The following is a 24,924-nucleotide window of genomic DNA, read 5'->3' on the forward strand; positions in this document are numbered from 1 at the left end:
TATAAAATCTCACGAAGGGGCTAATGAAGCTTTGCTCATTTTGGAAGGGCCCAATCCCACAAAATTTACTCCTGCTGGGGACTACTCATGTGATTAAGGCTGACTCACATAAGTGTTGCAAGATCCAGCCTTTAATTTGCAAATCCCAATAACGGTACGTGTTAATCAGACACTTCATCAGTGAAAAGTGCTAGATCCGTAGTAGCTGTATGGTAAGGCTATAAATACAAGCTAGATTTCTTAAAAACTTCCTTACAGAATTTTGTCCCTAGAAGGGAAAATGTTATCTTGCTGCTCTCTGCATCCTGAATGTAAAGTTTCAGATTTGTTGTAAGTAGCCACACAGAACTAGCGAAAAATCATTTCCATCTGTAGCATTTCATGTCATGTATTTGTAACCCTCTTACTGAAGCAATATTTAACAGGGGCATTTAAAAAATACTCTTTTTAGTAGGTTTGATGGTATTGATACATAAGGGCACTTAATGAAGGTCCATTGCAAACCCACATTAATTTAGACAGAGCTTCATCATGAGCAGCTCTGGTATGGCAGAGTTATTTTAAATGCTGATCCAAGTGCATGTTTGGACTTGTCAAGGTTGCCCTTAGTGAGGACTGGTCCCCTACAGATAATTCTTTTTTCACACTGGAGCCGTTGTTGTGTCTCTCTGTTTAAGTGCTTGACAGAAGATGTCCACAGTTAGGCTGTGCATAATGTATACTGTCAATTTGTAAAATCTTTCCATGTTAGACTTTGTCACAGGTTTTCTGTTCACAGCTCCACAATTTAATTTTTACTGTTTTGTCATGTTAATGTAATTCACTTAAAATATTGAAATTGTCCTTAATTAATTGAGGAGGGAGATTACCATTGTGGTGAACTTGGAGGCAGTGTGCGGCACAGTACCGACACCATTTTGGTGAGTACAGGTGATGAATGGTGTTGACATGAACGGCTGCAGTTACACAGTGTGCATATACACAAATTATACCGCCATGTGTGTTCCTCTGTGTTATGAAAGCCTTTTGTTTATATCTACCCAGCTATACATTTACACATTATGTAAATAAACACACATATGCCCATGCAATTTAATTGAATATATGGCTATGGGTTAAGAGGCATGTTACTCTGATGAAAAACATCTTATGGTACAGAGTAAAAATATTTCCGACGTGCTTTTGAGCCTCCTGTAGAATTTAAGAAGGAACTGCAGATTTCTTTCTGAAAGAAAGTAGTGGTTCAAATCATTTAATAGGAAGGCGTGGTATTCTTCCAAAACCTTGAGGCTGTTGAATGGCAATCTTAGAAACCCATCGAGTTTCATCTTTATACAACTCCTTTTATTCTTATTAAATTATGAGCTTTTCCATCGATCTTTGGTATATGCAAAATGGAACATTACGCTGGGAGTTTTGTTTCAAATTAGGTACATGCTTTTAAGGCAATGTGCAAGAAATTATGCATGTGGATTAGTCTTTCCAACCACAAATTCCCCAAAAACCGACACAAACATCTCAGGGTGGAATGACAAGTTGCCCCAGGTGCATTCAGCCAGCCTTGGGGGTGCGATGTGGTTCTTTGATGTGCTGAGGGAGAGGCACTGAGCAATGGGGGCTAGCGGTGCCTCCTACCCGCTCTTCCAGGCTGTGCCGTGCCTGGAGGGGCCCAAGGAGGTGGTATCCCACTGGAAAAATGCCTTTGGGAGCTGCAGGAGGTGGTGAACCCACTGCTGAGCCCCACCGGGAGGGAGCTCTTGCTGGACGCCCGTCTGGGGTTGCCTTGCACGTGGTGCACCTTCTCCCTGGTCCTCATTTGAGACCGAGGGGGGCCTGTGGGGCACTAATATCTCTTTGTCTCGGTGTAGGGTGCCACAGGCCATGCCGCAAGGTGACGCGTCTTGCTGTGGCAGAGCACAAATGCGTGTGTCTGCCTCACAAAGAAATCTCTTCTTTTGCTTTTTGTTTGTTGTTTTTTTTCCCCCTCCATCTCATGCACTCAGCCAGGGTGCATCTCCTCCAGCTGTTCTGTGACACCACGTAGCCATCAAACGTTGGAAACCCAGATCAGAGAGCAGCAGTGACAGACTCCCCGGTGCAGGCAGGCCAGGTCCCAGATCTATTGTTCATATGAGAAGGCTCAGCAGAGTGACTTGACAGGTTTTTAAAGCACTGGAGAACTTTACCAGGAAGTTTTCTTCCTTTTCTGCCCTTTTCCTTCGGTCTGCTTCAAGCCAGATGCAAAACATGTGCCATTTTAGCAATTAACACAAAGGGGAATATTGTTGCTTCTGTACACACGTGTGCACGCGTACACACAGACAGTCAGGTGTGTGAGGATCAGCAATCCCTCTGCATGCGAGGGCTTACACCGTGATGCTTTGCAGTATTGCATTCAGACACCGTGTTCTGAGCGTCTTTGTTATCGTCGCCTGATAAATAAACAGCCCTAAAATTACAGAACTTATTATGGTAATTGAGTGAAGAAAAGGAAATGCAAACCCTGCTTCACTATCTATTACATTGCCACTGCTAAAGTTGCCTAAACCTGCGCTACTCAAATGATATTGTAATATTAGCCTTGTTTCTTTTTTTCACAATGATTGTTTTCTGTCCATCTCAAGCTGGATGTCAGTTCATTTAGATTTACATCAAGTAGTAAATTAAAATAATCACTCAGCAAACACTCTCAGCTCAGTTTTCTCTTTCAGTCAGGAGTTGCGAGAGATGCTTGAAGCATTCAAGCAGAAAATATTGCTGTCTAGATATTTGTCCTCTGGGTGATAAAGGAGGCATTGTCTTGGGACCCACTCAGGCCTCGGAGCTGATAGTAGCTGTGCATCACAGCTGTGAAGTGCGCTTTGTTATGTGTCTGAGGATTAGGGTTCAGGACCTTGTTTTTCTTGAAATACCAGACTGATCAGAGCTGCATATGTTCGGGGGAAAGCAGAGGTCGATGGTTCTCTGTCCACATTTTTACTAGATTATTCTTGGACAGAACTCTGGGAGAATACCCTGCAGCTTAAACCATCCCAAGAGTTTTTCATATTCTGCATTATAACCGTCATGGAAAAAAGGCTGTAGTTTATCTATCTGCATCTGAAACAAAAGACTACAGCATCGCAGACACTCTGGGCTTTGGACCCACACTGGAACAGGCTGAATTTTGCTCCTTTGTGTTCCATTTACAGTGCAGCTGCCCATTTAGAGGCAAAATGCACCTTGATATAATAACCAAATCCAAAGAATGTCTGGCCTTAAGGATAGCACAGTCAATCTTTATGTCGACAGTTAATCTTAAAGCAAGGGTAGAACTGCAGTGGTGTATGGAACAAGGGGTTGGGGGGGGACAAAAAAGGCTGTTCTGTGTCTCTAAGCTGTCTGTTTCAGAAAAAGAGGATGTGGATTTTTTTTCTGTGTAAAAAAATTAATCTACATCTTCTTTCCCACCCCCAGGGGGAAAAAAAAAAAAAAAAGCACATTTATTTTGGCAAATAAGATGTGTACAGAAGCACTCTTAGTGAAGATGTAATCATGAATTAAGGTAATATTTCCATTACAGTCAGTGAGTTGAGTAAAGCCTGCAGGATCTGGGCACTGTCTGCTCAGCTTCTGAAGCAGCCTCGTCTTTGTGGCAGCACGATATGGGCGGTTGTGGAAATTGAGGCTTTGGGGCCGGACTGTCACTTCACTTCTCTTGGTGTGATGCCAACTGGATTTTCCTGATAAATGAAGGACTGTACGTGGCTCTTTTGTTGCAAGTGAACGTACCTATATACATTGCAAAATCAACTTTCAGTGTCATTCTGAATCTGTCCCTTCCAGAATGGGGCCCTGGTCAACAGGCAGAATATTGCCTTTGATTAATGTTTATCATGTAACCCCACTGATGGGATGGAATTGAACAGCATTTGCCCATATGCACTATAATGCCTAGGGATTGGTTCCAGGTATTTCTCTGCTTGAAAACATGTCAGTGGACACAACTTTTAACCCCACCAAACTTCTACCTGAATTCTGAGGGCCACCCGTACATCTTTATTTTTAAAACTAGGCCAGTGTGGAAAACGGTTCCTTCTGTTATTCAAAGTATGGAGTTACATACCAAAATTGTCTTGGCTTAAGCCTCAGGTCTGGAATTACTTTCCTCCCATGGCGTGGGGCATCTGCTCCACCCCTCTGGAGCTAGGGGAAAGGCCTGAGTGATGTCTGCAAAATGAAGCCGGGCTTTAGTCTTTGCTCAGTTTTCCATCCACCCTTCTTCCACAGAGCCATCCTTGCCCAGCGTTGGGCCTGCACATCCCTACCGTGGCTCCTCTTCAGGTCGGTGGGGTGGCTCAGGTGCTCCTCTCCCCATGGAAGGGTGAGCTTGGAGCTGTGCTCCAAGGCACCCTGGAGGTGACTGGAGACATTGGCTTGAGCTTAGTGGGCTTAATGAATGGTGTGAGGTTGTCGTCGTGACAGGGCACCAGCTCAGGCTCAGCTGTAGACCAAACAACCCCTGAACATCCTCTTAGCCATCCAGTCTTTTTATGGATGGCACTGCCATTCAGAGGAGACTGCTGGCAATTTTCAGTTTTGGTGGTCTGGGCAAGAATGATCCAGAAGTCTTTTTTTCCGCCTAGACAAACTGGTTTCCAAGTGACAAAGAAGAGTAACTGGGGCAGGATCTGGACTGAGGAGCCTTGGTCAGAGATCGACCTGTGTAATTATTGTTTGAATTAAGCTCTAGGCTCACAATGTAGTTATACATTTGTATTCTCATCTTCTGCACTGCTAAACATCCTCCTGCTCTACTGTCCTGCCATGAGCCTCTTCCAAGGGTTTACGCTGGAGAGAGGATGTGCATGGACCAAAGCGGCGCCACGCGGGGAAATGATTTCTTGTTACCTCGTCATCTGCCTGGCAGAACTGATTTGCTGCGCTTGTGCATTTCTGCCTACAGAAAGCTGGCATCATATTAAGGCATTTATCATTGGAGATAGGCTAATAGCAAACTTTCAAAAAAATCAGAGAGTAGCAGTCGATGGCTCATTTGGTTATGAGTAGTGTCTTTTAGATTTAGTTTTTTTCCTTTGCTTCTACTTCCTCCTTTCTTAGGAAATGACCACGGGGTACTGACCTCTGCTATTGTGCTCATAGAAATCCTCTCTCTCTTTTTGATTTGTTCTCTGGCTTTTTTTATTATTCTCACTACGTTTTTTTAATGCATTTTGGTTTTCTTTTTTAACAGTTTGTAAAGGTTTGGTTTATCCTTCCTCACTCGTGCTAGTGCAGCTATCCATCAGTCCTCTTTTCTCCTTGAGTTGTTGCTACTGATGGGGTTCCTGTATTGTATTTTCTTTGCATTTTCCCCTTTCTTTCTGAAACCAGTTTTACCTCTTGTTTGGCTGTCTCATACTTCTTTTCTTCTTCCTATATGCTGGCAAAACATATTAGAAGTGCCACTTACTTTTTCTCTCTAATGCCCATCCGCAGCCCTCAGCTCTGCTTCCCTCAGCCTTGCAGAGACCGATACCTCTGGTGATGCTTTCCCAGTGCCGCTGGGCCTGGCCCCGTTCCCTTCCTACCGTACCTCTGCTCCCCTCTGGTCTGTCACGCTCGGTAACCAGCGTGACACCAGCACTGCACACAGAACACTGTGACTTGATGGCCCGAGCTGCTTGCACTGCCCAAGTGCCACCAGTGATACAGGGCTGGTCAAGGAAGGGCCCTGGCGAACAGCTAGGTCTGCCCCACTAAAAATTTGTATTTTTTTCAATACCAATATGAATGTGGAATTGCTGAAATTATCAAAATACTGACATGAAACCCTATGCAAAATGAGACACTTTTGTTTGTGAGTGGCGTGGCTTGGGTTTTTTTGCTGCTATCACCAATCACTGCCATCAGGGCCCAGCATAAAGCCAGGCACTGGAAAGGGAAAATCCCCTAGTTCTTTGCAATAAAAAAAAAAAAAAAAAAAAAAGAAAACAAAAAAAAAGAGAGATAATTTCCTGACTGCAGGAAAAGAACTACTGGGGTAGAAGGTTATCAAGGCCTCCGGCTCCTTGTGTGTAGCTGAAGAGAGTATTCAGAGAGTTCAAACACAAGTAGGAGATCTCCGAGTGCAGGAAACAAGCAACGTAGTACGAGGTGAGAGAATTAAGCAGAGAGCAGGAGGGCAGTTACCCCGTGTGCATCAACTCCTGGCAAGAGAGGTATCCAACAAATCCTTGAAAGAGATGTCTTACAAAAGCTTCATTATGAGCTCTTGCTAATTTGAGAACTGTCAGAATGGCAATATTATTTTCCACTCAGCTGTCAGGGTCTCTGTGTGTGTATCTGGTTAGATGGTACCGTCTGAAAAATGCGAGCAGTCCGCGATAAAGGCTTTGTACGGCATCACTTCAGTATAAATAAATGATTTTCCTGATGTCTTTATTATATAACAAAATCTCAGTATTGTGGCTGCTGCTATGAGACGTGAAGAACTACGCCTGTTTTCTACCGTAACGGTTGTGGATTCTCATCAGGATAACCCATTCCTGGGGCCTCCCTGCTGGAGATGGGCTGAGATCTACAAAGGATCTCTGAAGTACTTGTTCTAGTTCAGTATTAGGAAACACTGGAAGTATGCAAAATGTAGGCAAACCCAAGTGCATTGCATTTGAAGTTTTCCTCCCTCTGACAACACAAATATTGTCTTGATGTTTTTCTAGAGCTTGCTTGGTGGTGGTGAGATCACACAGTGGGCTCCCTTTTGCATACAAAGCCGCTTTCTGAGCAGCGCCATGCATATTCTAGACTAAAAGGGCAGCTGAAAAGGCAGACTTGGCTGCAGCTGCTGCCTGGAAATCCAGAGGCCGTTGTCTTCCTTATTTCGTCTGTCACTAGTCAGCTGGAAAGCACAGTGACCTATGAGTAATGTGGTCATCCCAAATGCATGCTGATAAAACCTTTACACTACCGCCTCTTGCCTTCTCTTCCTCTCTCTCTCTCTGAGATGTTCTGATCCAATCTTGGCTTCCTTTGAGGCAGGGCATTCTGTCTTAGTGCCCTACTGCCCTTGGAGAGTCAGAGAGAAATGATTTTGAGTTGGTTTTTTGTTGTGTTTTTGCCTGATAGACTTGTCTGCAGAGCTTTTATACCAGTGAGAAAGGATTTGACTCTGTGGCCATCACCCAGGGGCCCTTTTGGACATTGTTCCTCTCAATTAGTAGCTGCTATTGAAGGTATAGCAGAAGAATTTCCAGATCACACAATATCAGCTTGGTCCTATGGGCATGTCCTGGGTTCATTGGGATTTGGTTTCGGTTCGTGGCCAGCCATGGTGATCAAGGCCCTGAGCAGTTAAGTGCAGGGCAGCTGACCCAGGCTGGCCCACAGGTGTGTTCTATATCATTAACATCAAGTTCACTACAAAAGGGAAACCTTGCTGGGGAGGAGTGGGGCTCTTTTTGCTCTCCTCCTTCTTCTTCATTCTCAATGGTTGCTATTCCTGGAGCAACTTGCCAGTGCTCTGTAGATAAGTATAATCTTGTGAGTTTTGTGTTGTCATTGATATTGGTTTCTTTATTTTATGAAATCTGTTTAACTTCAAACCCATGAGTCTCCTTCCTTTTCCCAATTCCCTTTCTCGATTGGGGAAGGGACATTGGGTGAGAGAAAAACTGTTTATTGTTTAGCCCTGGGTCTGGGCTAAACGAAGACAGGGCAGTAAACCACCAAGTGTAGCTTAGAGCAATGTAGAGCTGGGAGGCAGCAAAGCTCAGTTGTTCTTTGCTCTTTCCACCTTCTTGGTAATACTATGTGTATCCTGGCTGCCACTGGGCAGTCAATCCACTTGGCATATTTGTAATCCTCTGTGTTTGTTTGTGCCACTAATGAATGTTTCTTGCTTATTCCTTACAGATCAGCATTGTGGATTTTATGGTGGATTTCTACAGCTGAGAGACAACTATCTGTGAATTTCCAGGTAATGGCCATTTCCTCTGCTTCTTTCATGAGCTGCTCTGGATGTTGTGACCTTTTCTTTGATTTTAGGCTGCAGTCCTCTCTCCTTACCCCTTACATTTGTCACCTTATGATCAGACTGTTGTCTTGAGTTGCATCTTAGAGCTGCTTTGAAATGTAAAGTGAAGGATGCTCTGGCTACCCCTTCGGTATCCAGCTCTTCTGTCCCACCTGTAGCGTTTGACCAGAAACCTGCAAACTACCTGTTCTTATCTGAGGGGATTTGCTTGCATTTTATAAAGGTATAAATGGTTGAACACTTACTGGATAAAGAACTGTCTGTCTGATCCTGCCACAACTGTGGTTAATGGAGGAACTCAGTGGCAAGGCAATTTTCTTGTCCCGAGAGAAACACTCACTTTTTGACTGGACAGAGCCGTCGTCTATTTCTCACCTTTTTGAAGGGCTGAGATTTACTTTCGATTTTTGTGGTACATTTTAAAATGTTTCATGCTTACATTAGTTTCATTCCTTTCTTTGAGGAACTCAAAATTAAAGTAAACACCTGCTACAGTGGGGAACTACAGAAGAGCATTGGGTGCAATGGTTTGAGGACCACCATCTCATGAACACACTAAGCCCCATTCCTGCTGTGATGCCAAGCCCGTGGCAGAAGATGTGTCTGCTGCCTGACAAGGTTGTTCAAGGCACAGCTTTAGCGAGTCAGATAAAAGCAGCCTGGTTTTCAGTTTGGCACTCAGCCATCCTCGTTATGATAATGGTGGTATTGTAAGCTCCTTGGGGCAGGGACTGTGGCTTTCCGTATGTCTTGAGTCACTCCAAGATTGTGGCTAGCCTTCTGTGAACCAAAGCTAATGAATCAAAGCCAGTTTGTTCTCATGCGCTTCAAAACCTACTCCATTTTGGAACGAGAAGCCCACGTACAGCTCACTGCAGGCTTTGTCAAATTATTCCTCCCCTTCACACTTGGACTCTTCTTCATTTTCCACACACTTAATACTCACCCAGCTCCTTTCTGTAACTGGCAGCTGATCCAATTACACACTAGAGGTAGAAATACTGAAGTCTTACAGTTCAAATGTGAAATGATATGCATAGTCACTTTGTCACTCAAATCCTTTAAAAAAATAAAACAAGAAAGAAAAATCAGACTAGCTGGCCATAATTAAGGGCAGAAAGTAGAGCACACAGTTAATATCTCCATGGTTTGCCAATATTGGGATGTCACAAGTACCAATCAGGAAACCAGAGTCATGTGACTTCCTAGATAAAAACACTGGCTTTTTACTTCTGGGGCTACAGTTCAAATCCAGCTTAAGGTTCTCAATTGAATGAGACCCTTAACCTATGCCAGAACACATGATCCCTCCAGGTCAGAGCTGAGGTTGTTGGCAGGTCAGTGTGATGAAGCTAATATTCTGTTGCCTTCAACCCACTTAATGGCATAAACAAAGGAATTAAGGTCCAAGCCCTGCCACAACGCCAAGAAGCCAGAAGTGTATGGGCACCAGCACCCAGATACAGAGGCATGGGAAAAGGAAAACCTGAATTATCAGAGGGCATGAATGTAGGCAGGGTTGAGTCAGTGCACTGTAGATCTCCCTTGCTGCTGTGTTCTGCAATGAGGCACTTCATGGTAATGGACTCATCTGCTGCTCGTAGGCAGTAACATCTCAAAGGCAGGCTAAATTTGGGGTCAGACGCACAGTGCTGTGTTCTACCTGAGCTGTTTTCTGGGCTCCCTGATTCACTTTCTGTTGCATTAACAGTACAAAACTGTAGCCACAGTCAGAAGTGGGATCCCAATGGCACCATCAGCTTGTGCAGCTCTTGGACTGTGTAAGTCACCTGTGCAAAGTTGTGCCAAGAGAGAACTTGTTCATTATTGGAAAGGATCCCAGTCACTTACTAGGGATAATAATGAGTGCCTGATAATAATGACCCACTTTGAATTAGCTGTAAGGTTAGGATGTAGGCATCAGGTAGCTAACGGATATTCTTTGCTTCCACTGTTGGCATTTGACTACTGTGTGCTTATTTGCATGCCTGCTTCCCGAATTACATTTTTGGAGAATTCTGGTTCAGATTCTCAGCTGGATTTATGTTCAGGGTTTTGTTCACCAAGCAGTTTGCATTCAGCAGAGCAAGCTTGTAAAACTACGTAGCAGTAGCAAAGGATCTACCACGTTACCAAAAAATGTAGGAACCTTTAAAGCCTCCAAGCTCCTCCAGCTCCCACCAGAGAGCTAGAACTGAGAATCCCATATGACAAAAAACAAGCAATAATTAAAAATCTCTGTTTTGCCCAAAGAATTCCTTTGTTCAAGGTATGTAAATGTCTTCACCTGCTTGTAAGTTATTTCATTTTTGGTAGTTCCTTAGCTCAGTAATCTGAGCTTGGGAATAGAGGAGTCTGAAAGGAGTATTACTCTGAAACAAAACACCTGTCTTTCAGTCAAAACTAAATTGACAAGCAACAATTTAGTTGTCTAAACTCAGAGCTTTCAGAATTTCAGACTACATAAATGTCAAGATGCCTAGGTAGGGCTCAAAGGTGAGCGACAGTGTAGGCAAATATACATTGGAACTTCAATTATCCAAGCCCTGAGAACTCTCAGTTACCTGACGTTTAAACATGTCTTCCCTCACTCTTAGTTTCTATGTTTTTCTGTAAAATCCCTTTGTACTGAATTGCCTGTGTCTTTGCCCCCCATAGTCTGTAAACTGTTGAGAGCTTGTCTCCCAAGGAGCTTAGTGTGTCTGCCGGATCACAGCATCAGCAAACCCTTTTGTGACGGAGCCTGTGTTTATCCCTTCATATTACTTGTTACATTTGGATAGAAGTATTAAAATAAATAAATCATCATTTTCATCTTTGTTGTATCCAGCTACATTCCACTTCTCCATAGGCATGATGTCACTGAGGCAACCTTCATCCTAAGACAGTGTGTACGTGCATTGAAACACCATTCTTTAGTGATTCCTTGTGAGGGCGGTTGTATCCTCTAATTAGCAGCCAGAGGATAGGATGGACTTTGCTAGTCAGCAGAATTCACCATCGGTAGGTTGGATTTCACGGACCAAATTCTGCCCTTCATTGCTCTCCAGTAACATCTTGGACATTAACTGATGTCCAAGAGCCAAGTATGCCTCGATTTCCATAGTTTTGGAGCTTAAAAACTGCTGAGATCCAAACCAAGACCCTCAGAAATTTTGCTTTACATGTTCCTGACTTCAACACTTTTTTTCAATCCATCCCGGATACTTTTGAGGGGATTTGTTGTGATTTGATTTCAGAGAGGCAGCAGTTCATATTTACAGGTCCCTGCACCAGCTACAGAACTAAATCAGAAGGTTTTGAGTGGCAGAAGAAAATTGCTGGCAGGAAAGTGTGTGAGGCCTCTTCACCTCCTTTTGCACCTTTATATTTCCCAGCCTTACTTTCACCCCATTCCTGACTAACATTTGCCACTTAAAGTTTCTCCCAGCACTTTCTAACATCATCTGTTCTCCTGTCTATGGCAGATGAGTGGTGGAGGGAGTCCCTCTCCTTTTCTCCTTGCTTTTCAGCAGACACTTTCTTCTTTATCCTTCAGAGGAGGAATCTGAAACAAAATGAGGATAGGAGATTTTTTGTTTCATCCCTAACAGCAAGGACTCTGGGGAAAAGAGCATCTGAATAAGCCAGTGTGATGGGCAGACCATTCTGCAAAATGAGAGGTGGCACACACTAATCTGTGCCGTGGTCCCTTTGCAGATAAACGGTCATTAGTGGCACCGTGGGATAAAAGCTGCTGTACAAGTGTTGCCCGCTCCACAGTGGAGAATTTTGGGATAGAATGAGGCCCTTGAACAATAAACTGGCCCCCAAGAGGAAGAAGAAGGGTATTTCTGGCCAGGTCAGGCAACGTCTGCCTTCCCCTTAGCTGAAGGCAAAGAGCTTGATCCTACCAGAACAAATGGCATAAGACATGGAGGATCCAGTATTGCACAGGAAAATAAAATCCTTTTCTCCATTGAAAGCAGAGTTGCGCAAGTGAACTAGAAGGCAAAATGCAATCCAGTTTCATCTGTTGCTTTGACTGGGAACGGGAAGAATAGAAAACTAAATGGGGATATTAAATTGTAAGTTTTGTGGGTAAAAAGAAATCTCATGCTCCTGACAGCAAAGAAAATATAGCAAGAGAAGACAGACCAGACAGTGCCCACTTCAATATTTAGGAAGTTCTAGTGTCTTATGTGTTCTGTGGCAATCAAAAATTGACATAAATTGAAGTTGCATTTTAATTGAATTACACAATGACATCAATTTAAACATTAGGAAACAGACACAATTTTGTGCAATGCTTTAAATTACATTTCTCACATATGCATTTAATTTAAATTTATTGAGATGGTTATTTATGTTAATAAAATAATTAAAAGCAGTTATTTAAGAGTAACTATGAAATAGCTGTGTAACTACCTATATTAATAAGACAGTTAGTTAAGGGATAATGTCTGTTGCTTTATAGTGTAATTGCAATAAACAGCTGCTGAGTTTGATTAAGAGCTGAAGTGGAGCTAAAGTGTTTGAGCAATCTCAAAAGCTATTTGTTGTAAGTGTACTACAAAGCAATAGTGATTATTCCTATTATACAAAAAGCCATAGCATAAACATTAACATATAACTCCTTGGTATGATGCTTTTTTCTGGGCTTATTGAAGCATCTCCCTGTGAATGGTGGGGCTAGAGAAGCAGAGCTGGGGCTTTAGTGGAGAAGAGGCTTGGGGGGGCAGGGCGGGGCAATAATTTTGTCGAACACAATTTTGTTCATACTCAGTCACTCCTGTGTGAGAGTGCACCTAAGTGCTAGGAGAGGCACAATCTGTGCTTGCAGGCTGTGTTTTCTCAGGGGTGGCATCATTCAAAAATCTCTAGCTAGATCCCTTTCAAATTTTATGGAAAAATTTCAACCTTGGCCACAGGTCTGACCTAGGAATTTCTTCAGCTTTTTGTTGGAGTATAAAAAGGGAAAGTTGAGCATATAGTAAAAACCCTTCTGCAACTTCATCTATGAAGTGGCTGCTGCCACTCCATAACTCCATCATTAACACATGAAGCAGACACTTCCTGGTCCCCAAGCGTATCCTGCTTTATGGCACTGACACATACCTAAACCACAGACCATTAATTTCAGTGGGATCAAGTAAGCAAATAGGCATTCCTTGTATCACAGTTGTTATTTACAAACTCCATCTTCTCCTGCTGCTGGGCAGTGGACTCATACATAAGACATTTGCCTTTAAAATTTCTGCTATATCAGGGTCCCATAAGTTTTGTAGCAAGTCAGGAAAGAGTTGCTTAATTACTTAAAAGCTGTTTTATTTCACGTTTTATTTGAGAGCAGCTTTGAACGGTGAACTCTGACACATTGATTGAGGCACAAAGGGACGTAAGTAGTCAACTGCCTTTTGCTGCTTCTACTTCATGTACCTCTGTGGCTGTATTAACAGTGAAAATCTCACGGAGACCAAAAGTGCTATGAAATGCTGCCAAGCAAAATTTTACCCATAGAGGTCTTGCATATTTATGGTTTTGTAGTGAACTAGGTTGGCCAAGTCCTAGATTAAGATTTTGGGGGAGTGGGGGATAAGAACATGTCCTGGGTATCCTGCCTCGGGTCCTGAGCTCCTTCTCGCATTATTGGCACTTGGGAATCGCTCAGCAATTTCTCACTTTCAGCCAGGACCAAACATCCGTGGGGAAGGTGAGTGAATCTGTTGGTGCTGTGAACCAAGGTCAGGGACTATCTACCAATGTCCGTTTGATCAAAACCTACCAATTCATTTGCATCAATGTTGTTGGGATTTCACATAAAGACGTAAAAAGTGCAAAAGGCAAAAAAAACGTAAAAAATGCAAAAGGCAAAAGGTCGTGTATAATATTTTGAAAAAGCCGACAGGAAAAGGCGGCTTGGCAAAGTCCAATGCACAGTGATTAATCCAAGTGCCAATTTGCTACTAATCTTCTGTGGACTGGTTTTCTTACTGGTTTATTAAGGAAGCAGACATATGGGTGGCTCTGTACCGCGGGTCTGTGTGTACGTGTGTGCAGGCAGGCAGGTCAGGTTCCCCTCTGTGAGAGCACCGCTGCTGCTAGGATCTTCCCAAATCGTCTCTGTTGGTGGCTGAAATGGCGCGTGGGACCTGCTCCGCTCTGATGGCTCCTACCTCGGGAGGAGCTTAGGCAGTGGCAGAACAGCCCACCCAGTGTACTCGCCTTGTTAAGCTTCTGGGGCTTGCAGGCCTTCCTAACTCTGCCCTGGGGAAAAACTGTGTAACAATGGATAAAAGACTTGGGCCTCCCAGCTTAGTTACAAAGGATTCTCTTCACTCATCCTCTTAGTGAGAAATCCAGTTGAATGCTTTTTGAAATCTTTCAAATATTAAAAATAAAATAAATCTTCTTATTCCATTCCCTGGCGAGACTCTTGACTGCAGTGCCATGTTGTCATACACTTCAGGTCCTTTCAAATGTGGAAAGGACCCCCTTCAGTGATGTGGCTGCAGCCAGGTACACGGAGAAAAAGTGAGTCAATTCTTTTTGTGCCTTCAAAACGTTAAAAGAAAAAAAAACAGTGAGCCCTGAGAGGGGGAAGATATAGTGGATATTAAAATAATTTGGTGTCAAGCTGTAGAAGGCTCAGTGCTACTACCTAGCTTGGTTGGGATCCGTTTTGGAAAAGAGCTGGAGTGAGCTTATTTGTTTCAGCCAGAGAGGGAACTTTTCCTGTTTCACCTGGGCGTGTGAATCATTGCAGTTTGTTGCTCAGAACGGTTACTGCAGAAAATACTTGGCAAATCAGTCATGAAAAGAACCAAACGCAGTATTCAGCTGCCTGAGAAACTTGTTTGCCTTCTGTTTCCTTCTCTCCTGAAGTGTTATCTGCTCTCTTCCCTCAGTGCCAAAGTCAGCCTAGAGATGCTTTGCTCCCTCTTTGCACATGCTTTTCAATCCAGTGGGGACAAGATGCTTCAAGACACTCTGAGGTCACTTATAATCTGAAAGAGGTGGAAAAATGAAAGCTGTCCGTGTGCGCCGTCATCGAGGGAATGAAGTGACTCTGTTACTCATGGTCTTAGAAGTCAGTTTTCCTTGCATAGAAATCTTTGACCAAACATGTTGTTATTGGTTTGTAAAGGAAATGTCTTTGCGGGAAGCTCTTGGAAGCAGCAAAGTGGTTTGTTCTCACTGCCTTGCAGTTTCTCTTTCTCTTCCCTCCCAAGGAGCTGTTGAATATTCAGCATCACCTGATTTTAAACTCTTTCCTTAAAGTCTTTGGTACTTTTCAGTTGTATCAACGATCATGCCAGTATGTTGTTACACCACCTTGAGTTAGAGCACGTGAGAACCTGAATTTCTTAACAGTGTTTTTTTCACTAAAGTATATGTTTAGATTCATGTGAAAAACATCCACTTGCCTTGTTAGGTTTTTATTGGTTTTTTACTTTTGGATTTGTTTTTTTTTGACATCTTGCTATCTCTGAATTTAGCTTTGGTTCATTAGTCAAGGAAATAAACAGCCACATTTCTTATTATTCACACTATCACAGGGTGTATTCCAAGCCCATACATATCCTGCAGCTTGTTAAATAATTCTTTATCCTTTAAGAAATTCCCATTAATCTTTGACCAAGAAGAGCAATAATAGGTTAGTTAGTCATCATATATAAAAATCTGAATCATTTTTACAAGTATCTTTAATGGCTTCCATTAATTACATGTCTTCATAAAAAAGCTACTCCTCTCAAACACAGCATCCTTTCATTCTTCAAGAGGATCTAATTTCTGAAATAACTGAAATTAAGGCACTGACACTTTGTTTGGGCAAATTAAGCAGAAAAAATACAGAGCTCAAGCAGAAGGTACAGGAATCATGTGTTCTATTAACTTGTCAGCTACCTTGGTATTATTAGCAAAATTTTACAAGTCAACCCAGTGGACTACTGTGATTAGTGTTACACTGACAGCAAAATATTCCATGGGGACTGGGTTGTGATTTTAGCTGCAGCCTGGGTGAAGATGAGACGTCTCCCTGCTGCTCTTGGCTTTGCCCCGCATGTCCTTGGCTCAGGTTTCGTGGTGGTTGCATGGTCAGCGCGAACGGGGCTGTTACCCAAGGACACAGTGCACCCTTCCCGTCCCATCCCTACCTCCTCACACCTGCCTGCCCTGCTCTGAGGAGTGTTGTGTTTCCCTGCGCTCAGCAGCATCAAGGGGCATTTTTAGGGTCAGATGATATTTTAGCCTGTTAGTTCTCTGATCAAATGCACATCTTCGAGTGGGCAGAAATGGTCCCATCAAGGCTGGGCGGGCAGGCAGGACCAGCCCTTTCAAGGGCAGCTCAGACTTCTGGCAGATTAAAATGGCTGTAAAACTACAGCCAGGACGATTACATCCTTCATTCCTTTTTTCTCGATCTTTGTTAATTTAAGTATTAGTTTGCTACCTTAAACCCACAATAAAAGGTAACATTCACTGCCGTGCCACCAGAGCTTCACTGGACAATGTTTTCAAAACTCTTTCAATAAAGGCTTCTCCTCTGTGTTCATCTGTCTGCCTCTGAAGACGCCAGAGGCCCTGAGTAACAGATAAAACTTTTCAAGGTCAAATGTAAAACAGAGGCAGCGTCTAACCCTTCATGGCCTCCTTAAACCCTTCCGTAGTCCATAGGTGGAGAAACACTGAAAAAGGAAGGATGGCACTGAAGCCTCTTCCTCCCCTGTTTTATTTCAGGTCATGTAACTTTGCTCACTCTTGTGGAAAGCCTGAGGAGCTCCAGAATGGGTTTAAAGTCGAGATCTTCCTCTCCTGCTCAGGTGAATAGTTATGAATTAGACTCTTGAGAGACTAAGGCAGTATAAATACATAAGGAAATCTTTTGATTACACGTCATGTTAAAAGATGCTAAAAATACTGCTACTATAGTTAGTGCTGGATTTTTATGTATTTACTTATTTATCTTAATTTATGATATTTTTTCCCCTTCCCTGGGAAGTGAAGACTATCAGCAGATAAGGGAGAGAATTCTGTGTGTTTGTATGCAGTATGAGTCCCAGTACTTGGCCAAGACCCAGATCTATTGTGGCAAGAAAGTAATAGATGAACTAACTAGGGACCCAGACTCTCTGGCTAGCATCCAAGAAACATTAAAAAATGTAGTACTGCACATAACAAGTAGGAAGATGCATGCAAATGTTGATGTCTTATTGAAAACTGTTAACTTATTAATATGTTGGGTTTATAGACGTGCACTTGGATTTTAAAACCTGCTGTCTAAGTTCACGCCCTGAAATTACCTGCTGAACTATACGCCTGAAATAATATTTAAAGTAGTGCTGCATTGGTGAGGCAGTTCTGAGGAAAATGACACTTCTGGATCCCTAAGGCTAGACTGTTTCTTTTGGGAGCATCAGCTCTGAGGTAGTGCAGTGGTCCAGTTCAGCTCTTGGGGAGGTTTCTAAGCAATGGTCCCACTTTATTTCTTCACCATGTCTTCCCTGCCTGCAAAGAAGCACGTCATGCATATGACCCTTTAGACCTTGTCATACGGGTAGGAGGGTTCCCTGTCTATGGGTTCATTTGAAAGATGTGGGTCAATAGCTTTGTGTGGTACCCAGAGATCTCCTACAGCCTTTTAGAAGGGAGATTCTAAGTGCATTAGAGATTGAGGATCACTGGCTAATAAATATATATTTTATTTATTGTATTATATAATGTATATTCAATGCCTAGAATGAATCTTATGCCTGTGGGTCTTCTAATGGGAGCAAGATATGGCTCATATTATCACATCCATGTTGCTTATGACTTCAAAGTCTGAAGAGCATTATAGTTTTTCTTGTAGGTCTGGTTTGTCATCCAACCCTGGTAAGATATAAAAGGTGATTCAGTCACGTCTTGCAGTCAATCCACTGAGCAAAGCATCTGTGGTTACTGGCTGGAAGAAGAGGTGAGGAAAGATGCTCAAGTCTCTACTTCTGTGTGTATTTACATGCGAGCCAGCTGCAATCCTGTTCTTAGTTAGCCATACAACTGGTAATGCAACCCCAAAATGTTTTTATTTTCATTGCCAAAGGTGTCCTTGCCATTTTCCGTGTTGATCTGAACATTCGTGAACGTCTTTTGTTGCACGCTCAGCAGCATGTGCAAAGTAGTTGTGATCACAAAAGTGCTAAGAAGTATATAGAAACAAACACGCTGGAGAAGTAGGTGAGCTCCAGTTGAGACAGTTCGTATGGAGCACAGTGCTGTTCTGTGAAATGCTACAGGAATCTGAAAAGATAATTTCTTTGTACCACAGCAATAAGCAAACAGGTTCAGTGATTGCACTTATTCACAACCATAACTATTATAGCTGACATCCACTAGACGTGTCAAATCCCTGGATTTTATGTTTTTACAGCAATATTTTACCTCTGTCCCCCTAGAATTATTGGGTTTTTAGTAGGGAATAGCTTAATGTTAGGGCTAACAAGTGAATGGTAGGACTTGAGTTTTGATTTTTTTTTTTTTTTTACCTGACCTTACTTACTCCCTATTCCCGTCTCATTCATGCTTCAGTTGGAGGACTAGTTTCGTGGTGGTTGTTGTACTAAGTGAGCTTGCTCATACGGTGTTTTTTTTCTAATCTCTCAACTCTAATTGTTGCATGCAAATTGTTTAATAAATAATGTTGGACAGGAAAAAAAAAGAATAGTTATTAATTAAGAAAAGGATTTAGGCTGACTCAGTCTCATACATGAGACAAAAGGTTAAGTAAATGCCAAGGCCGCTATGCCTCTTCAAACAATGAATATTAGTTTTAGAATCATTAATGTCTGCTTAGAAAACAGAGTCATACTGGAGACTTGTATGCCAAAATAACCAAGGCCAGGGCTGTTTCTTTTCAATCTGAAGCTAAATTATTCTCCAATAGAGGGCTAAATGTATGCAATTAACAGTGCTAGGTAGGACAACAGGGAATGGCACTTTTAATACGTAGCCAAATTGAGATCAAGTTTTTCTTTGAATCTGGTAACTTGGACATTTAATATGCACAACCGAGCTCTGCAGCAGAATTAGTGAAAAGAAGCAGATAATTAACTCCTTCACTGCTTGTCAACGGAGGCAGAATGATTAGCCCGCTGTTTACTGATTCCTGTCTTCTAAAGCTGCTGGATCTCCAAAAACAAAGGTTTTTTTCTTGTGCCTTCCATACGTGAGCAAAGATTAAGATAGTTGTGTAGTCTTTATTAGAAAGAGGATTATCACATCAGATTTTTAAATAAAACTTCATCCTGGGAAAGATTAGTTCCTCAGGCTGGGGGGGAGTTGAGGTTGTAACAAATGTGACCATATGAGCTTGACTAAAAGTGCACTCTATTTCTGTGTTGAAAAGCTTAAGAAGACTAGGCTCAAAGGCCCAATCGTGTATTTTAGAAAATAAATAGCAAAGACTTTTTAAGCAAGTGAGTGACTCTCACTGGCATGAAGGCAAAAGTCAAGGTGCTTATTAAAACTTCCCAGCACCCTCGTGCAAAAAGATGCTCTGTACTAGACAAGACATGTTACCACATTAGCATCACCTGTTTACTGTGAGTGTACCTAATAATACTACTTAATTCTCATCCAGTGATCTCCAAGAGGATGAATAAATTTGTTCCCAATTTACAGAAGGGAAGTGAGGTAAAAGATGGTGAAGTGACTTGCATAAGGCAACTGAGTTGAGCAATGGCCAAATGGGTCTGAAGCTCAACTCCTGAGTCCTAGATAGTGCTAAACTATAAATCTCCTGGAATTTGATTGGGATGTCTCTAATATAGTATAGTTTTTGGCTGGGCAAGAAGCCCAATCAAATTGTCCATCTCTTTCTAGTGCTACTTTGACTCTGGAAAGTTGAAACCTGCAAAGTTAAAATGTATTTTTACTTCTTTTTTTTGTCTAAACTAAGTCTGCACTTCCTTGCTCTGGGTTCTGCTTGAGCTTAAAGCAAAAGGGCGTCATTTTCTGTTGTATGTAACACAGCCTGTTCACCTGTTGGGAAGGCTTTCAAAGCAGTGCATTTGGTTGCAGCAGTGACTCCCCCTGAAGTCAGCAGCCACAGGCAAATAAATCCTCAGGTTTGAAAATGGTACACTTGAACTGTTTAAGTTTTGTTTCTGTGGCTGAAGTGCGTTACAGCTCTCATTTAACTGAGTAAATACTATTATGCTGAAGTCCTTTGCTTTGTCATCAACAGGAAGAGAGAGCTTTGCTCTAGGGCTTGTTTCAGTGAAGGGTCTGTACTGAAATGTGTTGTATTTACATTTAATATTTGTGCCTTGTCTAGATCTCCCTCTCCAATTTCTGGCGCTTGCTGCTTTCAAGAGTGAAAAAAACATATCTGGAGAATGGGCCCATCCAGGGACACATGCTCAAGCCCAGTTCTGAGCCTTACACTTGCCTTTCAGGCTTTTTACCCACTACTGCTAGGAAAGAGCAAAGATGTGGCCAAACACCAGATTCTCACTTTCCAATATTGATCTCCTCTCTCGATGAGTGGTTTATTAGTTTGTGCTCAGGCTTGACCCTGTATGAGAGGTACATACCTGACTGTAGGAAGCTAACATATGGGATATTTTAACTGTCCAAATTCAAGTCATCTTCATTAAGACCATTTGGAAAGAACCTATGCATTTTCTACTTGTGAATCTTTATATTTTCCTTTCGAGAATTTTATTTCTAGAGATCAGGGCTCTGGATGACTAAAATTTGCTCTGTCCTACCCAGCTGGCCTGACTGCTGAGAGCACAAGTGGACTCCAGCAATCTGAATGTCTCTTAACTGAAGCCACCACAGTGGTCCTAGCTGCGTGCAGGATCTGAAGGGGCTGAGGCCACCTAGGACAGCTTCCCTCTGGCTGCAGTGGCCTGTTTCACTACTTGGCAAATATTTGATCTTGAAAATGTTTAGCTTCCAATTATTCCACCATGAGTTCATGCCAGAAGGCCAAGAATGGCCTTGTTATATTTGCTAAAGGTCTGGCTCTGGCACCGTGGCATGGGAGGATCTCCTTTCAGGCGAGGCGTGAGGTCAGACTGTCCCCTTGCATTCCTCATGCGGGCAGTGCTGCCTTTACAGTTGGCTCTGGTGTGACGTGGCTAATGCCATCGGAGAGAAAACCTCCAGGTTGCTTAGTGTTATGGCACAGTCATACTCATGATTTTATCCCTTATGGGCAGACCTCAGCACTCTCTGTCTGTCCTGACGGGCACTCATCCTTCCATCCGTCACAGTTGCCGTTGTAGCAACACTGTGACCAGCTTGGGGCAGGCAAAATGGCCCCAGACCCTTCCTCCTGAGGTCACCAAGACCAAACCCAGGTAAGATTAGTGGTCCTTGTGCCATAGTGATAGGGGCATCTGGGATATATATATGTACGTAAAGATGTATGCCTCATGCCAGCAAAGGAATCCCTGGAATAGTAAAGGAGAAGGGAACTAAAGCTGTATTTGTGTAAGACTGCTCTTAGAGGTATTGCTATTAAGGCAGCTTCTGATGTGCTTTTGATACTAACGTGCTTCGTGTGGCGGGGGCTGTAAGCACAGGGCAAGCCGAGCAAGCGCCGGTGAGCGCTGGCAGCCCTAAGCTACTGCTGCCCCAGCTAGAGCCAGGCCCGCATTGATCTTGCTGGCTGCTCCCATCCTCCCTTCCCTCCCTCCAGGCTGCTCCAGGCCTTTCTCTCAGTGCCTTCACAGCCAGCTCTGATCTGTGCTCCCTCGGCTCCTGCCTGCGCCTCCGAGCCCCTGCCTCGCCGCCCCACATAGCCACCGGTGCCGCCGCCACTCGTCTCCCCTGCCGCTGAGAGCCTCTGTGGCTCTGCTCTCTGGCCTCCCTGCCAAGGGCTACCTCTCACCTCCCCGAACACCCTCAGGGCCCCTTCTCTCATCTTTTACCTTTTCTTCCTTCGTGCTTCTTCTTTCCCAGATGAGCCCTGTCCCGCTCCCCCAGGCGCGACAGCCGTGACTGGCATCTCTCAACACCACTGCTCCTCCAGCCTGGCTCCTGCTTGGGCAGGATTCAGCCATCACATCTCACTGGGGTGCAGAGGTGCTGATGTCGGTCTTTCCTCAACAGACCTCAACCGGTTTTGTAGCATAACCCATCCTATCAATCAGCGTATGTCTGAGTGCCGACAGGCTGGACAAGGGCTCAGCTTTGCTCCTTGCAATGTTTAATCCCCAGCGCCAAGTCACCAGGACACTGTAGACTATTGGGTTCCGCTCAGGCATAATTCCATCATTACCATTGATCTGTTCACTCACGCTCCCCACGGTGCTTTTAATCAACTCTCCATCTTTGTGCCTTCACACCTTTACGCTTTTCATGATTGGCTCTGCTACCTTCTGCCTCTGCAATGAAATAGCACCATAGAAATTCTCCTGCCTCTTACATACATTAACAATTCCATTTCTTCTCTCTCTGGTCCAGTGAAGGGATCTCCCTCTCCCACAAAGGCACCCCTGTCTCTGCAAAGCACTCTGGTAAGCGCGTGGGGAATAGCTTCCATTTGTTATTCCTCAAGGTCCAGTACAATGGGTTATAATTAGTTACTGGGCTCTTTGGTTTACTCTACCTTCAGAGGCTCTTTTATAGTTTAAAAGTGAAGGGAGATGCAGACATTAATTTTGGCTGTCTGACCATAGCATTTTACAGAGAAGATAAAACTAACATGCAGGTAAGGGGATAAGTAACTCACTAGCCAAAAAAAAACGGTAGCAAATAGGGTCGTCATCACATTCATTTCATGGAAGTAGTGTGGTGTTGGAGAGAACTCATTAGCCTTTTTGTTCTGCATTATCACCATCATTTATCAGCAGCTGTATCACATGTCACAGCTACTATCCTTTCTGGCATCCAGTGTGGGACCAAAGGACTCCCGGAGAATGCTGCGTTTCGACGCCAGGGTTGTGCCGCGTGATGCACTAGGCACTGTATTAATTGTGGCAGATAGAATTTTTTCCAATATACTCCTAAAGGGACACTCAATAAAGCAATGCAGCGTGATTTACCAACTCAGAGAAGCATGGACAAATAAAACCACATCATGGGCCTGTCCTCCTTTCCCCTAAACCTTCCTTAGTTTGTTAGCAAGTTGAAAACAAAACAAACAAACCCAAACCCACAAGTGCAAAAAAACCAAACATTAGGCTGATCAGTCCACACAAAGGTGCAGGCTGCTCTCAGTGAAACACTTCATCTTAGTTATGTCTCAAGTGATGGTGACCTGTTAAATCTTTAAAGAAGTCTGCTGCTTCTTTAAGTTGTGGCTCTCCCATCACTTTTGTGCACACATACACGATTCTCCACTGCAAAGCAGAGTTTGGGGAGTAGTTTTAGAAAAATCAGCTAGGAGCTCCTCCATGAACCTAGTCCTCTGATTGTCAGGTGATAATTGTCCACATCTTGCATCAGTGCAGAAATATGTGGGAAGGGAGAAAACTGCAGCCTTGTTCAAGCAGCTGAAGTTGCAGTTATCCATTCAAGCTAGCGCTTTAAGAAGGTATCTCGTGTATAAAAGTGGCGCACATCTGCCATCCCATCTAAGAGAAGGGGAAACACTGTGTTCAAGTATTTTGAGCATCAGAGCAGGACTGCGGAGGTCGATCCTGACCCTCTAGACTTGGGCAACTCGGTTAACCCTGTGGCTCAACTGCTGGGAGCAACAGCATTTGCTTACCCCACGGGCGGATTATGAGGATTAATTAATATTTGCAAAGTGCTTTGAAGATGAAAAGTAGCATGTTAAGTACTATAAAGTATTATTAATAGTGATAACAAACTGATAATTTTGGAGTATATGACTCTTTTCTTAACCTTTTCTAGCAAGACCTTTCATTGCAGCAGATGAACAAGTAACACCACTACAGCCAGAGTGCCTGATCCTCAGTTTTCCAAAGCACTGGGGTCATGCTGATTGTGGAAGGCACTAAGGAAGTACAAACCACATTCCATTTCACCTTTAAAATAAGCTATGCTATGTTTTAAAACATGGTGTGACAAAGTATACTTTTACTGTACCGAGCTAATATGCCTGGGATGACTCTAACTGTTAAATGTGTTTGAGTGGAGCAACACACCTTTGGAAAGATCCTGGCCCTTTGGGTTTGGAGTATGTGCTTTGCTCTCTATCAGCTCTGAATGCGTCCCCAAATTTTCTACATTTCCCATGTGCCGTGTTGATGGCTGCTAGCAGCAGCTTCCCACTTGCCTGCTCCTGCTTCGCTCACCTGGCCATGCCACAGTGGCTTGCGTGGTCACGCACCATGCAAACACTTGCTGTAAGAGGGTCACCAGACTTTGAGCCTCCCGTTGAAGTGTATGTTGTCTACACTGAACAGGGAAAAGGGCTTTGATTCTTAGCAATCTCCCTCTGTGTGCAGCCACCTGGGAGAAAGTCGAGGGCGAGAAGGTCAAGGGCAAGGAGTAGTGATGTGTAGAGTATAGAACTGGATGTTGCCAGTAATGGCTCCTACCATTACCCGTTTGGATTTTATGCCAAGAAAATGGGGCACTGGTGTCAGCCACAGCCAAAAGGAAGTCTGTCAACATTTTTAATTTGAAACAAAAACCAGTTTCAGGCTTGTATGGCCCAGGTCTTTAAGGCCAGTTTTCTGGCATTATGAAAAATGTTTTTCCTCTGAAAACTTTGAGATCTAAGAATTTTGTCTGGAGTGTAAACAGTAGGACTCTCATGAAGAGTAAAATTTATTTCTTAGCTTGATAGGGTCAAGTGACTCTAACTGGGATTAGCTAATGTTTCACAGAACCTGATGTTTTTGTGGCTAGGGAATCCCTTGAGTAAGGAAGATATCCATGTTTGATGAAAAGCTCCTAATAAAATCAGATACTGCTTCTGAGCTTATCAAAGGAAAATGGAAAGTAATGAAAATTAAAAGTGCAGC

The sequence above is a fragment of the Nyctibius grandis genome, chromosome 1 (assembly GCF_013368605.1).
Source record: "Nyctibius grandis isolate bNycGra1 chromosome 1, bNycGra1.pri, whole genome shotgun sequence".
Taxonomy (NCBI): Eukaryota; Metazoa; Chordata; class Aves; order Nyctibiiformes; family Nyctibiidae; genus Nyctibius; species Nyctibius grandis.